The sequence below is a fragment of the Marmota monax genome, unplaced genomic scaffold (genome assembly GCF_021218885.2).
Source record: "Marmota monax isolate L192 unplaced genomic scaffold, Marmota_monax_Labrador192_F-V1.1 WCK01_AAM20220418_F8-fsc00441, whole genome shotgun sequence".
NCBI classification, from domain to species: Eukaryota; Metazoa; Chordata; class Mammalia; order Rodentia; family Sciuridae; genus Marmota; species Marmota monax.
This window is the reverse complement of record NW_026694644.1, coordinates 339862-355016: the sequence shown is the minus strand read 5'-3', so window position 1 is coordinate 355016 and position 15155 is coordinate 339862. Positions and strand designations below refer to the sequence as shown.

The 15155-nt window shown below is 37.0% G+C and overlaps 1 pseudogene; it reads right to left on the bottom strand.

Moving 5' to 3' along the window:
• Positions 1–7807: 7807 nt before the first annotated feature.
• Positions 7808–8723, bottom strand: LOC124078372 (olfactory receptor 4C6-like; annotated as a pseudogene).
• Between the last annotated feature and the right edge of the window lie 6432 nt (positions 8724–15155).

The window sequence follows — 15155 nt, the reverse complement described above, 5'->3', positions numbered from 1 at the left end:
GAACAAGGTATCAGAGCATGAAAAATGTGTCCAAGACGTGGTTACATACCCTCTGAACGGCTCTGGAGGGAAACGGGAGACAGCATCCCAACCACTGGGGTCAGCATTGACGTGGGTAGTTCTGTATTTTTTTTTTTCAGAATCAGGGATGTGCTTCAAAAATTTGCAAAGCTCAGGCACTGTAGACTATAATCTAGTCTTCACCTCAACTTCCTCTCATCTGTAGTGAAAATAGGCAATTTTATCTCTTCTTGCATTTCCTTGGTGTGTAGTCAGGAGCACCAAGAACTGGGTTGATCACAAAGACTTCACCAAATGCTCCTCTGGTGCAGATCTAGATGACTTCAAAGGATCCAGAGCTTCTCTGGGAACCTGTGGGTCCTCACTTATTGCAAAGGAGCTGGTGCAAACATATCCCCTGCTTAGTGGAACACTCTTTGATGTATGTGTTGGTAGTGCTTTCTATGCATTCAGAATCCATCAGTGTGTGAGGACTAGCCTGTGTACATGGAGAGTGGATCAGGTCTATATCTCTTCTTCCTGATGGGCATTGTGTTTTTCAGTCTTTAGTTTAATCATGACCACACTGGCACAGGGAGTAGTTTTGTATGCTCATGGATTTCTTGATTAGCAGAAAGAATTCCTAGAGACTTGGGTTGATAAAAAAGAGCAACACCCCTGAGTCTGTACCAAAGGGGAATTTAGGTGGCTCAGAAATTCAGTGACTGGTCTGGGAACCCATGGGCCCACTTGTATTAAGGAGGGGTTGGTGTCAGGGAATCCCATAAGCAGAAGACTAAACCTAGTTAGACATGGGAACTGCACATTTTATGCACTTTGGAGTCTTCAGTGTGTTAGGAGAAGCACTGTGCTCCTGAGAAACAGAGTGGCCTTTGCTCTATTCCCTGTTGGGCAGCAATTTTTGCAGACTTTAGGCTGGCAGTGATTTCACCATATAAATTATTCAGATATCTTGATAACAGTCCATTTTTCCATAATATTATTTGCTGCTATCTCCAGGAGAGATGAAGTTGAAGGGAATTATATTTTCCTAAGATGAAGGCTTAGATATTCCCAACAAGATTGTTCCTTGCTGGGGCTGGGGTTGTGACTCAGTGATAGAACACTTGCTTAGCATGTGAAAGGCCCTGGTTTCGATCCTCAGCACCACAAAATAAATAAAATAAAGGTATTGTGTCCAACTACAAGTAAAAAAACAAAAAGATTACTCCATGCCACAGTTATCCATGTATGATTGGGAAAGTGGAGTATTTCTCACACAGTGCTATGCCGTGCTGTGTTCAACTCAATCCGGACTGATGTTTTCCCTCTGCCACTCTTTCTGTCACAATTTTGTGAAACATGTCTCTCTCTTTCTTTGTGTGAGTCTTCCTCTAACCTACCCTAGCACTGGCAGGGATGCCAGTTAAGACCTGATTAAAAATGTCTCACTCTTTATTCCAGTAACCAGAGGCTCTGAGTCTCTTAAAGTCTTTGGCCAATATTGAACTTCAGTATATCCCCTCAATCACCCACCTCACTGAGTAGTTATTACTCAGCTGTTTTGATTCTCTCCTGCAAAGGAGCTGGGACATGCAAACTACTTCTATGATGCCATCTTCCAATTCCCTTCAAAGATATTTTCTTGATAATGATTACAGACATAAATTTAATGATAAGGCAAAAAAGAATGTGAATTCCTTTCTAATGATTACTTTCTAGGCCATATCAAATCTAAAGGAGTTTTATTATGTAAGTATAGAACTACACATTTTTTGTCCTTGTCTTCCATTGAACTTGTTAGGTCATAATAAGATTCCTAGAATGCATTTTTTTTTTTACTTTGTCCACATACCTCCCTTCCATGCACTGCCACCAGCAGGTAGAATAGAGAAAAGACCAGACTGCCAATAAAGAAAAGTGGTCCAATTCGTGTAAGTCATATCCCCGATTACCAGGACTGAAGAACAGAGGAAAGCATAATACGTACCACATAATATCCAATGAAAACCAAAGAGCACATCAATTTATGATGAAGAGAGGGGAGCAAGTCAGCAATACAGAACAAAATCCCTGAATTTCAAAGTGATAAGCACAAATGTCCCTACAGAAGTGCCTGATACTTGCCATAGGGACTATGAAAGAACTCGGTGACTTCCCTCAGTGATTATAGTTGGGACACACAGGATGAATACTGCCTGCCATACATCCACCACCTGCCATGATGTAGATGTTGGCAATTAGGTCAAAGAATAATAGGCAAAAGTTCCTAAGGGTTCACAAACACATGACCAATGGTAAGAGAATAAGGGACCATTTGTAGGCTACAATCTTGAATTTCCTATGTATCCCAAAATCTGTATATCAATACCAATCTATCAATCAATGTAGTGTAGTCATATCAAGAAATAATGAACTATCCTTCTATAATGGTTCTGGCCATTTGACCATAGGCACAATAGCAAAAGCTTCTGAAGACATCTGGTAAACCACGTAGGTATAATGTTGGAGAGCTCCCTGTATGGTTTGGATCTAGAATGTCCCCAAAAGTTCACAGATTGAACACTTGGTCCCTAATACAGCAATATTCAGGTGGGGCTTGAGGGAAGTGATTGGACTATGAAGGCTGTAACCTCATCAGTAGATTATTCCTTTAATGGACTGATAATTTGTATGGACTACTGGGAGAAAGTGGAAATTGTAGTTAACTATGGCATGGTTGGAGAAAGTAAGTCACTAGGTACATGCCTTTGTAAATATATCTTGCCTGTAGCCCCTTCCTTGCCTTCTCTCTCTCTGTGCTTCCTTGCTACTGTGAGGTAAGCAGTATTCCCCTCATACCTTTCCATGAGGATATTCTGCATTGCCTCAGTCTCATAGCAATGGAGCTGGCTGACCATGAACCAAAACATCTGAAACCATGAGCCAAAGTGAAATTTCCATTCATTGTTATCATCAGATATGTTGGTCACAGTGATTATAAGCTAACATACCCTAAAATGGAAGAATCAGGATAAAGTCCAGGCCCTTGATTCTCATCTGAGATACTTCTTGAGAAGCCACTGCCCAATCCAGATGCTTAATGAGAATTTTGAAAATTTCAACAAAGTTACTACAAGATACGGAGTCATGCCACATTGGCCAAGGTCTAAGAGAAGAACTGTCAGAAGTATTTTCCCTTCCAGTCAATTACCAGTTAGTGAGTTAGTTATGAAGATAGTGGGGGGGATATATTGTAAGCAGACAACAAAATGGTCTATGCAAAAGCCTTACTTCAAGAACATAAATTCACAGTGACACACACCTATAATCCCAGTGATTTGGATGGGTAAAACAGAAAGATCACAGTTCTAAAGCCAGTTCTAACAACTTTGTGAGCCCCTAAGCAACTTGATGATAGCCTGTCTCAAAATAAAAAATAAAGAGACAGGGAGGTGACTCAGTGGTAAAACACCCCTGGGTTCAATTCCCCAGTACCAATATTAAAAAAATTATAACCTTAAAAGTAGGAGAACCATAAAATTACCAGAGTTATCAATGAAGTTGTCAAAAAATCAATTGTAAGAGAGTAGTCAGAGAGAGAGGGTTAGCTATATTTTGGCTGTCAGAACTTTAATGATTGTAGCATGAAGTGTGATGTAACCTGACTTATAAGTTTTAAAGACAACTCTGAATACTGTGATGAGGATCAAATATAAGAACAGGGGATACTGAGATAAAAGTAGGGAGAGTAGGCTCTGAACTATATGATAGCTCTAAAAGTCATTAGAAGTTGTTGAATTTGGGATATATATTGCAAGTTGAGTCCACAGGATTTCCTGATGCACTGGATTTTATATATGACATAGACAGACCAAATGTGCCATCAACTGACAGAAAGTGTTTTAGGTAGAATAGACTGGGGGATAATGGTAGAACTAGGAAGACAGTCTTGGACATGTTCAGTTTGAGAAATTATCTGTTCCGGTGAGAATGCCATGGAAAAAAAATTGGATTTTCACAGTATAACATGAACAAATAAGTCTAGGCTGGAGATACTAATTCGAGAATCCTAGTCTTGTTAAGACAGTATGTCAAGAAAAACCAAGCTAAAAGTTGTTAATGGATTTTATTTTCTAAGGTGAGAAATGAGCATTGGCTATTAAAATTAATGACATAGGGGTCATTTGATATTCCTCAGAAGAAATAAGCATGGTAAAGTGTTTTACAAGCTTACAAGGACTTGTAGAAAAATAAAAGGAGAGATGAGAGACAGCATTATGGAGATAGCTTCGGTTTTGATTCAAAAGAGAAGACACAGGGCAGTAACTGATGAAGGAAGTGGGTTCATGGGAAGATGTTTTAAGATAAGAGATTGATTCTTTGCTAATATAAATGATCCAATGGAAAGGGAAATTAAAATAAAAGAAGAAATTAAAGCTAGTTTTAGATCAGTGTCAACAAGGAGAGACCTAAGTCCAGTGCATAGGTCAAGTGGTTTCTCTGGCTTTGAAGTGGGCCACAGATGATGCCTGTTTGGTAGCAAGTAGGACCTAAGTGGTCGGATGCTGTCAGATCAATAGAACCAGCTGTTGGTGTGTGGAGAAGTTCTTTCCTGAGACCTTAAATTTTCTCAGTGAAATATGAGGCAAGTCCACCTAAGAGTTAATGTTTTAGTCATTTTTTTTTGTCACTGTGAATAAAAACAACAAAGAGGATACAAAGTTAATTTGCTGCTCATGGTTTCAGAGGTCTCAATCCATATATGGTTGAGTTCATAGCTCTGGGCTAGAGGTGAGGCAGATCATCATGGTGAATGGGCATGGTGGAGGAGAACAGTTCAGGACATGGCAATCGAGAAGCTGATGTTTCCTCACACCAGTGAAAAATATAAACCCCAAAAGCATGCCCCGAGGGACCTACTTACTCCAGTTATACCCTATTTGCCCAGTTACCACCAAGTTAATCCATATCAATGGATTAAGCCACTGTTTAGGTTACAGCCATCATAATCTGATCATTTCCCTTCTGAACAGTCCTGAATTGTCTCACGTATGAGCTTTTGGGGGACACCTCATATCCAAAATAGAACAGTTACCATTAAGTTTGATGTGTGCCCTTTGTTTTTGATAAATATTATTCTTCCAATTAAAGTGTGCCCTTCTATTCCTACTTTTCTATGCCTTTATATCATAAATAGTAATAAATTTTTCAAATTCTAATATGCAGATAATCATATGGTTTAGTAGCTTTTATTGATAAGAGCCAGTTACTATAAAAAGATTAGGATTTATTTCAGAAGTGAATGTGTTAGAAAAAGTAAAGTGTTGAGCTGCTAAGTAATGTGTTTACTGAGCAAAACTTTTAAATGTGAATTAATATGGGGGATGTATAGAACACAGAAGACAAAAAAAATTTGGAATTTAAGAGGCCAGCAATAATTTCAGCATGAATTACCAGAATGGGTCTTTGCATGGTGTTAGAAAAATAGGTTCTGGTCCTAATTTTGACACTTAAAAATTATCAAGCAAATTGCAAACATTTAAGATTAGGGATCTCATTTTGAACCTTCCACTTTAATTTTGTAATCAAACTAAGAAAATTATCTACATAATGTCTTATGTACACCAAGTATCATACTATCAAGATCATTTTCTTCTTCTTTGACAAGGTAAGGAAATATAAAATGAATCTAGGTATCTAATTCCAAAATAGTCCCACCGTGCAGTAAATATTATCTTCTACTAATGATACAGCAAAGGGTAAGTGAAAGCTGTGTGCAGATATTTATATGCTGTTTCTAAATTCATCTATAAATCCATGTATGATTGATTTTTAATTGTAGTCTAATATTAGAGTCTCTTTGATGTCACTGCTCTGTTTTAACTTAAGGATGAAAAACTAATAGCATTGTCTACCAGGGTCTGGTCTGCTTTTCCTGTCTCACCTTGTCCTACAGCCCCACTCCAACTGCAGTGCACTGATGACTCCATTTCTGGCCTCTCTCTCTGTAATATTTTCTCTTCCCACAGATATGTTTGAAGATGGTTGTTCTCATCATTCAGATTTCAGCTTAAACATTTTTCTCAGAAAGTTTTTTTGCCCACTTCTCCAGAATTCCCCAGTCACCTTTGTTCTACTCCCTTAAGATTTTCTGAACATGTGATTACTCTATGATTTTTGATTTTCATTTTCATAAGTTGTTTGTCTTCTGCACTAACGTATAAGCTCTGAGGTATAAAGAAAGTGAGTTTTCTTGTTCATTGCTGTAACCTAGCTCCTAGCAAAGTATCAGAACTTTATACAAGGTCAACAAATATCTTTTAATCAACAAATGACTCTTGAAGTTACAAATACAGTTGGGGATTATTACAGCTAGATACTTATAGCACAAGCATATTTTATTTCAAAATACAAATATTTGATTTAAATATTACCTTATTTGAAGCCATAATTCATGCTGCAATTATTGTCTTCATATATGTCATGCATATTTGTTTTAATAAGGAAACAATTTGCTAAATCATGCTAGGACTTTAGGCTCCTACATACCCCAATAAGGGTGGTGACTTGAAACATTATCAGTGTCTTTTAGTCATTTCCACAGCAGAATCTTGGAGAAAATAAACATCTTTGGATTTGAATATATGCATTTTGAAGTTAACAGCAAAATCATTTTCCCCATAATTAATAAATTAGGTCTAGGTGTGCATAACTAAAAAGAACCAATAAAATAAATAAATAGGTCTATACTCTTGTTTTTTTCCCATAGAGAATATATAACCTTAAGACATAGACAATTGATTTGAAAGCATCTTGACTTAACCACCAGTAGAACTTGTTTTGCTTCTCTGAAGAATAGTAAGAGTTGAGAATTTGGGGAAGTTGAGAATACTTCTACCCTTTGTATTAAATAGCACACTAATAAATAAAAAGTGTTTCCAAATGGGACACTTGGCTGTATGCCAAATATGGGGATTCTAACCCCCTAAAGTGTTTATATATATTTGTCTTCCCCATTTCTTTGTTTATTTGTAAATATTTTAAACTCTTAAGTCTCTTTTAGATTAGGAGTCATCCAATAATGTTTATTAAGCACATATTGTGTAACTAGGAGTGTTCTCACCCCTGAGGATATAGCAGAAAGGAATAAAAATAATCCCTGCATTGACAATAACTATGATTTGGATATGATTTGGAGAGCAGAAAACGGAACATGGACCTGAAGATGTATTTTCAGGTAAAATTTGTGATTGCAGACTTTGAGGATAAAAGCTGAGTGGAGAACTGGAGGACAGCTGAAGGGAAGGACTGAGGAAAGACATCAGAAAATTCATTCTCTCTCTCTCTCTCTCTCTCTCTCTTCCTCTCTCTCTTTCTCTTTCTCTCTCTCACTCTCTCTTTCAGATAGGAGTTCATTTGAAAATAGAAAAAAATAAAATAAAATCAAGGAGCCAGCCAAGCAAAGGCTTTGTGAAAGACCATCTCCAAGAGAGAAAGAAACCCCTAAACTCGGGAAGACTAGGGTTGTTCAAAATAGGATTTAATTTAAAAGTGTGCCTAGAGGATTGTGAGGAAGGTGAGGTAGTACAGAATGTACCTGTTTAAGTCCTAGAGACAAGTCCTAGTTAGACAAGACACTGCAGTATCTTGACTTTTTTTTAATGGATTCTGCTGTGATGTATAAGTAAAGAAAATGAATAAAATAAAATGATGCATCTAGTTGCCTGTGACCAATGAATTGCAGTTATGGGGAGGCTAAAACTCCACTGGCATTGTGAGGCAAATTTGTCCCTTGGTCTGTAATTCAGTGACTACCCAGGGTCCCTCATTTCACCCATAGTTTCCTCATGGCATGTTTTACCTCTGCATTCCTCAAGGTGTAGATCAAGGGATTTAACATGGGTTCAACAACAATAAAGGACACAGCCATAGCCTTGTCTATGGGGTAAGTGGCCACAGGCCTCACATACAAAAAAATACATGGCACAAAGAATAACACCACCACAGTGAGGTGGGAGCTACACGTGGAGAGGGCTTTGCGTCTTCCTTCAGAGCTATGACTTCAGGGAGCAGAGAATGACCATGTAGGAGCCCAGCAGGAGAAGGAAGATGATCATACACATCACTCCACTGTTGAGGATGACCAAGAGACCCAGGACGTGGGTGTCCATGCAAGCCAGTTTCAACAATGGAAACAAGTCACACATAAAGTGATCGATGATATTGGGGCCACAGAAAGGTATTTTATACATGAAAAGAAGCTGTATGGTTGCGTGTATGGAGCCGCCCAGCCAGGCCCCTCCCACCATCAAGTAGCACAGTCGGGGACTCATGATGCTGGTGTAGTGCAGGGGCTTACAGATGGCCACGTAGCGGTCACAGGCCATCACGGTGAGCAGGATGATCTCCACACCACCAAATAAATGCCCTGCAAAGATCTGGGTCAAGCAGCCTTTGAGGGAGATGGTAATGCTCTCATAGAGGGAGACCGCAATCAACTTGGGGGTAAGGATAGAAGAGTAGGTGACGTCTATGAGGGACAAGGAAGTAAGGAAAAAATACATAGGAGACTTCAGACTCTGACTTGCACTTATGGTTACCACAATGAGGAGGTTTCCCAGTACTGTGACCACATACATGACTAGAAACAAACCAGAGAGTATTTTCCTCAACTCTGGGTTCTTTGTAATGCCTAAAAGGATGAATACAGTCACATTGTTTGGATTCTCCATTGAATGTAGGCTGAGGACAGTGTGTCACTCTGCACTGGAAAGTCTGCAAAAGGAATATCAGTTCAGTTTTGATTAGCAATCACTAAGTGCACTGGACATTTTTTTGCATGCTGTCCCATACCCTCTTAACCTACGTTTTCCTCCAGCCGTTGCTAAAGAAATCAGCTAACAATAAAAGCCTAACAGCAGCTTGATCCTACTAATCCACACAACAGCTCTTCCTCCCTCTGGTACAACTTCTGCTCTCTGTTCCACTGGTTGTTGCTTGTGATACTTAAGAACCCTGCTGCATGGCGGCAGTGCATACCTACACCTGGAAACATGAAGAAATTAACACCCTTGGGAAAACCCTTGACCATCAGTGGATAGGACCCAATGGATAAATGAGTAAATGGCTTAACAGTTTTTTCCCTGTCTCATTTTCTCCAATATTTCCATTCAGTTTTCCAAAATAAACCACCTACATGCAATCCTTTCTTTCAGCTCCTATTGGTTTGGTTGTTTTTTTAGAATATCAAGCTAGGTTGCTAACCTTCATTCCTCACACTGAAGAACTTAGAAAATGTATGTTTCCATTGATTTTTTTCCCATATATTCACTGAATACACAGAATGTGCTAGTTGAAGAACTGTGAAATGGGTCCTATCTGAAGGACTCTGTTTTATTGTGCATTATACTCTTCCCCTCTACATGTCTACCTTCTAAAATTGAATTTTGATAATAATAATTATTATTGTATAGTACTGCTATTCAACTAGTTCCTACTGTGTCATAATATCCCAGGAAATATTTTCTTTTTTTTAGAGATAAGATAATAAGGCTTAAAGAGGTGAAAAATAATGACACTGAATTCTTATAACTAGTAATTACTGAAGCTGAATTCTAATTCAGATTTCCAAGTTCCAAAATTAATGCTAATAACAATCCATATTGTTTTTTTAGGGGATACCAAGGATTGAACTCAGGTCCACTCAATTACTAAGCCACATTCCCAGTCCTATTTTGTATTTTATTTAGAGACAGGATCTCAATTGCTTAGCAACTCGCTTTTGCTGAGGCTGGCTTTGAGCTGTGATCCTCCTGTCTCAGCCTCCCAAACTGCTGGGATTACAGGAGGCACCACTGTACCTGGTCATATAGTTTCATCTTATGAAAATTTCAAGTGCTTATTATCTGTATTTCTACCTATCATCTATCTATTTCAATTCTAAAACTTGGTTACAACTATTAACTAATAATTAATAAAAATTCTAATAATTTTTCACATGTGCTTATTAAAGAAAATTAAGCCTTAAGCTTTTTTATCAGCTCCAGAAACCCAGATCTGCTTTCTAGCTAACACCATCCTTATGCAGCCTGAGTTGGCAAATCACTGTAACCTCCCAGCTTTCTATTACTACTGCCTATGCCCTCCATTATCAAATCTACCACTCTACCTTCTCCATCCCTTACTTCTTCCCTTCTACCAGCTTCATTGCTGTCATCCTGATCTTTATTACATGCACCTATATAGATCATATTAGCAACAATTCAATTATCTTCTTGGTTCATATTTCAATTAAAATTGCATGTTGGCTTTAACTCTTTATGGAGATGCTTAAGGATGGCTAATGTATTATATTTTAATCATATTTCTAATAATGTGCTATACTAGTAAACACTAGTCATTTAATTAAGTTTAATTAAAAAAAAATATAATGGAGTTCCTGCATGGGAAACTGCATTAAACCATGAAGCCCAAGCATGGCTGCTATCAGTTCTTGCCTGCAGAAACGACAGCATCATCTTCTGGGCATGGCTGCTATTATTCTGGCATCCTGGTTCAAATATCCTTTTTACCATTTTACATCTGTAGCATTTCCTTTCTTAGACATGCTTTAACCACAATCAGAAGCTGCACCATACCTTTCCCTCTTCATTCAGTGTTGAATCATTGCCATCAAATCCTCCTTGTGATGTTAATTTTTGACAACTTGTCAAAAGAGATTAAAGTATAGCCAGCTGCAAATTGTTGATAGCTCAAGGCTCTTCATCCTGAGACCAATTTGTGCATATAAATAAAACAAATAGATGAAATACTGACATGTTTAAAACGTAATTGTGCCCCTGTTAGGTGGTTTCAATTATCTCCACAACTTCAAACTAGTTCCTCAAATTAATAGAAATATGTTTAATATTCAAGTAAAATTTCAAGTTTACCTTCAAAAAGTTTGGTCTGGTGAAGCAAATAAGTAGAAGTCAAAAACTGTGTAAGTAAAATGTCTATGACTGCATAGAGGAGACAAAAGATGTAGCCCCATCCAGATGTACTCACATGAACTTTCTTCTCCAGAATTAGGAATCATAGCAAAGTAGAGGTCCAAAATAAGTAAGGGGTGCACAGAGAATAAACAAAACAATCATTCAAAGGGGAATCATTTCAATAGAAATAGACTTTCTAATGAAAAGAAAGATTATAAAAGGCACTCGAAGTATCCACACACTTAAATAAGAACAACCACTGTAGTTGGCACAAGACTATGTTTCCTCTAAATAGGATAAGTTGCCAAAAGGGGGGAAAAAGAGAGAGGTGGATCTCTAATAAATTTTTGAGCTTAATTTATAAACAATCTCCAACCATAGTTTTAGAAGAAACACCATCAATAAAATGTTATCCTTCCGATAATAGACGTGGGGTAAAAACTACTGAGTGCCAGTTCCAAGTGGTGCGGAATTCCAACTGTAAATATTTGCATCATTCCAATTGGATCCCTTTGTGGCCATTTCTCCTCTGACTGAGAGCTAATCACTGCACCAGCAATTCCCATCTGCTCTTGCAGTGATTGGTATTTCCCCTGAGGCAGAGCCTCACTAGAGCCAGGCCAAGCTGATGATTTACAAGCAAAAACCAGATCATAGTATTAACCATTCAGTTATTTGTTCCACAACTAAACTTTCTTCAATACAGCATGGCCACTCTGTGACCATCTGTTCATTTTTTTTTAATACCTATGACTGAACCCAGGGTTGCTTAACCACTAAGTCACATCCCCAGTCCTTTTTCTTCTTCTTCTTTTTTAATTTCTATTTTGAGACAGGGTCTTATTAAATTGCTGAGAACCTCTTTAAGTTGCTGAGGCTGGCTTTGAACTAGATATCCTCCTGCCTCAGCCTCCAGAGTCACTGTAATTAGAGGCATGTGCCACAAGTCCTGGCTCACAATATAAATTCTTTAAAACTGAATGACTTATTTTGGCTACCTTGCAAGTACCAGAGTCAAATTTTTTTCACTTTGTCTGCTACTCCATCTATTGAAACTAGGTCATATCTACCTGTAGGATAGCTGCCATTGTTTAAAAAAAAATTAAATACCTCAGTCAGAAAAATTCTCATGTAATAACAGCATTCTCAAATAATACATTTTCAATGTGGAAATATTTGGACTTACAGCCTGAATTCTTTTTTTGAAACTTTAATATTAAAGCATACTAATATACTACATTCACAACATATTTTACAGGTTACACACAGTTCTTTAACATATTTATCTATAAATCCCAGGGAGTCTTCTGGGAGAATAAAGTGACTCCATTTTAGGAAATATGATCCTCAAAACTGACAGGCTTAAGTCTGCATTTGGATTCTTAAAATCCAAATCCACAAGTCTGTGTCTAGTTCTTAAATTCTGCATCACACTCTTAAAACTATTTTCTTCAACATGTTTACTATTATACTAATGAAATTATATTATGTATGATATGTTTGTTTGTTATACACATATTTATTGGTAATTAAGTTTGAACACCATTCTTGTTTATATTGTGACACATCGTATGTCTAGTTCATGAAATTATCTGACTTACTCCAAACACCAAACAACATTTTGAAATAGATAAGTGAAAATTTCCTGACAGTAACTCTCCATATAGGCACTTTCAAGTAACCATATTAATGCTATGGAAGAGTCTGGGGAAATCCCTGTAGAAGCACCATTTGTCTCTGCCGGTTCCTAACCTTATATCTATAAGGGGCATCAAGCTACCTCCCTGACTGCTTATTTTTCTTCTAAGCATCTCTCTCACCATACATCACTTTCCTTGAAATTGAACCTCTATCACTAACTAGTCAGTCCTGGAACCCTGGACTTTCCACTTTGGATGGTGCTCATACATGTGTGGAATGAGATCGTCAGATGGCTTTTACCTGACAGGAGGAATAAAGAGAGTGTGGGAAACCTGGGAAATGGAGGCCAAGCAGAGCTAAAGGGAGGAAGGTACCCCCCAAATAAACAAAGAGATAAACCTGAGAACAATCTTCATGACACAGCTAGTGACCAGGTCTGTGTTTTGATGTTTTGCATGACAGGACCAAGAATTGTTGTGACAAGAATGGCAGAAAGGGTAGAATCCCAAAGACTTAAAACCTCACTTAGCCTGAGAGTCACTTTCCTTTTGTAGAAAATGGCATTCAAGGATACAGTTTGCTGCATTAAGAGAGGTAAAATATGTAAAGGATCTAACAATATATATGCCTCATAATTAGCCTTAACTATATATATATATATGTATATATATATATATATATATATATATATATATATATATATATATATTTCACTTACTTTCCTTATTAAGTAGTATCTAATATTTTCATTGAATTGAGTGTCCAGATTAAACCAAGTATCCTTATATGTTAAATTATTTTGTTGTTCATCTTAAGAGCTTTTAGAAGAAAACATACAGTTTTTCTTTTAGGTTATTTTCTTAAGCACTAGAAAAAAAATCAGATGCAGTGTCTTCATGAGAGATTTTTACTGATGAATGCCAAGGATCATCTTAACAATCCATAAAATGTTTGCAAACCAGTAAGACTGTCTACTGAAGATGTCAGGTTTACTTACATCTCTTCCTTTAGTTCTTACACCTTCCAAGACAATTTATAATCTCATTGATCTCACCCCTCCACTGAGCAGTTGGAGTAACCTCAAAGACAGAATCATTGGCCTGAGTTTCCCCCTTTAAACTCTCTTTTATCTTGGACTAGAAATGACAGTTTTCTCAATGCTGCTCCCCCCATCCTTATTACTGAATTGCTTGTGTCTTGTGTCTATCATAAGGCAAAGTGAATCACAAATTATTTATTCTAGAGTCTGTAGAAATGTTTATTCATTTATTTTACTAGCAATGAGAACTTAATCACTCTTACTGGATCAAGGGCTGACTACATCAGCTTCCAGGTGTAAACTTTATGAATAAAAGGTTCTATTTCTTATTATTTTGAGACATTCATGCATAAGTCAGAATACCCCCCCCAAAAAAAATAAAAAATAAACAGATGTTTCATATCTGATTTTACTGCGTGGTCAAATTATGGGAGAAGCAGCTCCAAGTGACCAGTGAGTATGAGAAAGGGGACATTTATGAGAAGAAGCAGGATTAGGACAGTTGTAATCAGAGAAGTTTGATTCACAAAGACATTTGCAGTAACATAGACTGACCTGATATTTTCTGAACTCATAGAGGAGCATTGCTGTTGAAATACATTGCTACAAGTCAGAAAAGGATACAACAAATTTGGCCTCATTGTTCTCCAAGGATAAAGTGAATCATGAGACTACATATGAAGTCCTTATGTATACACATTTACATATGACAAACAACTGTGTTTTATTAAAGAAAGTAGAACTGAGTGTTGGAAAACCCAGATTCCAATTTCATAGCTGAAACTCTTGGATGTGTGAACTGAGAAAAGTACATTAGACAGTTTCTGAGCTCCACTTTGCTTCTTTGTAAATTGGGAAAAGTTATCTTGAAACTACCAGTGTAGTACATGCATTAAATTACCTAAATAAAGTGAATATGTTCAATATATAAAAATATATATTCATTTAAAATAAATATATGTATAACACATATCACACCCAACAGCTTTATGATCTTATGCCTTTTTGGTGAGATTAAATAAAATAATGTTTACACTTGCTTCTGCAAATGGTTTCTAAAGAATTGGTAAGAAAAAATAAACCTTCCTTTATGTTCAAGAAAAACTGTGAGCAATGAGGATATCTAAGAAAATAAGAAATCAACAGTAATTTCAAAATTTCTGACTTATTTTTATGACAGGATAAAAATATAGATAGGTCAGGAATCATTTCTTCTGAGGTTATGAATTGTTTCCTTCATCCTTTTCTGAATACTTCTCTTTTTATATATTTAGGTTGCCAAAAACAATGTAAAATAATGAAAATCAACAGTGATTCTTTCACTCCCCAACTGTCAACCTCCATATGTTCATCTGAGGATTTCCTTCATCACAAAGGCCAAGTAATTTTTTTTTTAATTCTAAAACCAAGGTTCTGTAAGTAGAAAGCCAATTTCCCCAAATAAACCACATATGAAAAATTTAGTAAAGTCTCACTGAAACTGTTTCAGGAATGCAACATCAAAATCATCAAACCAGAGA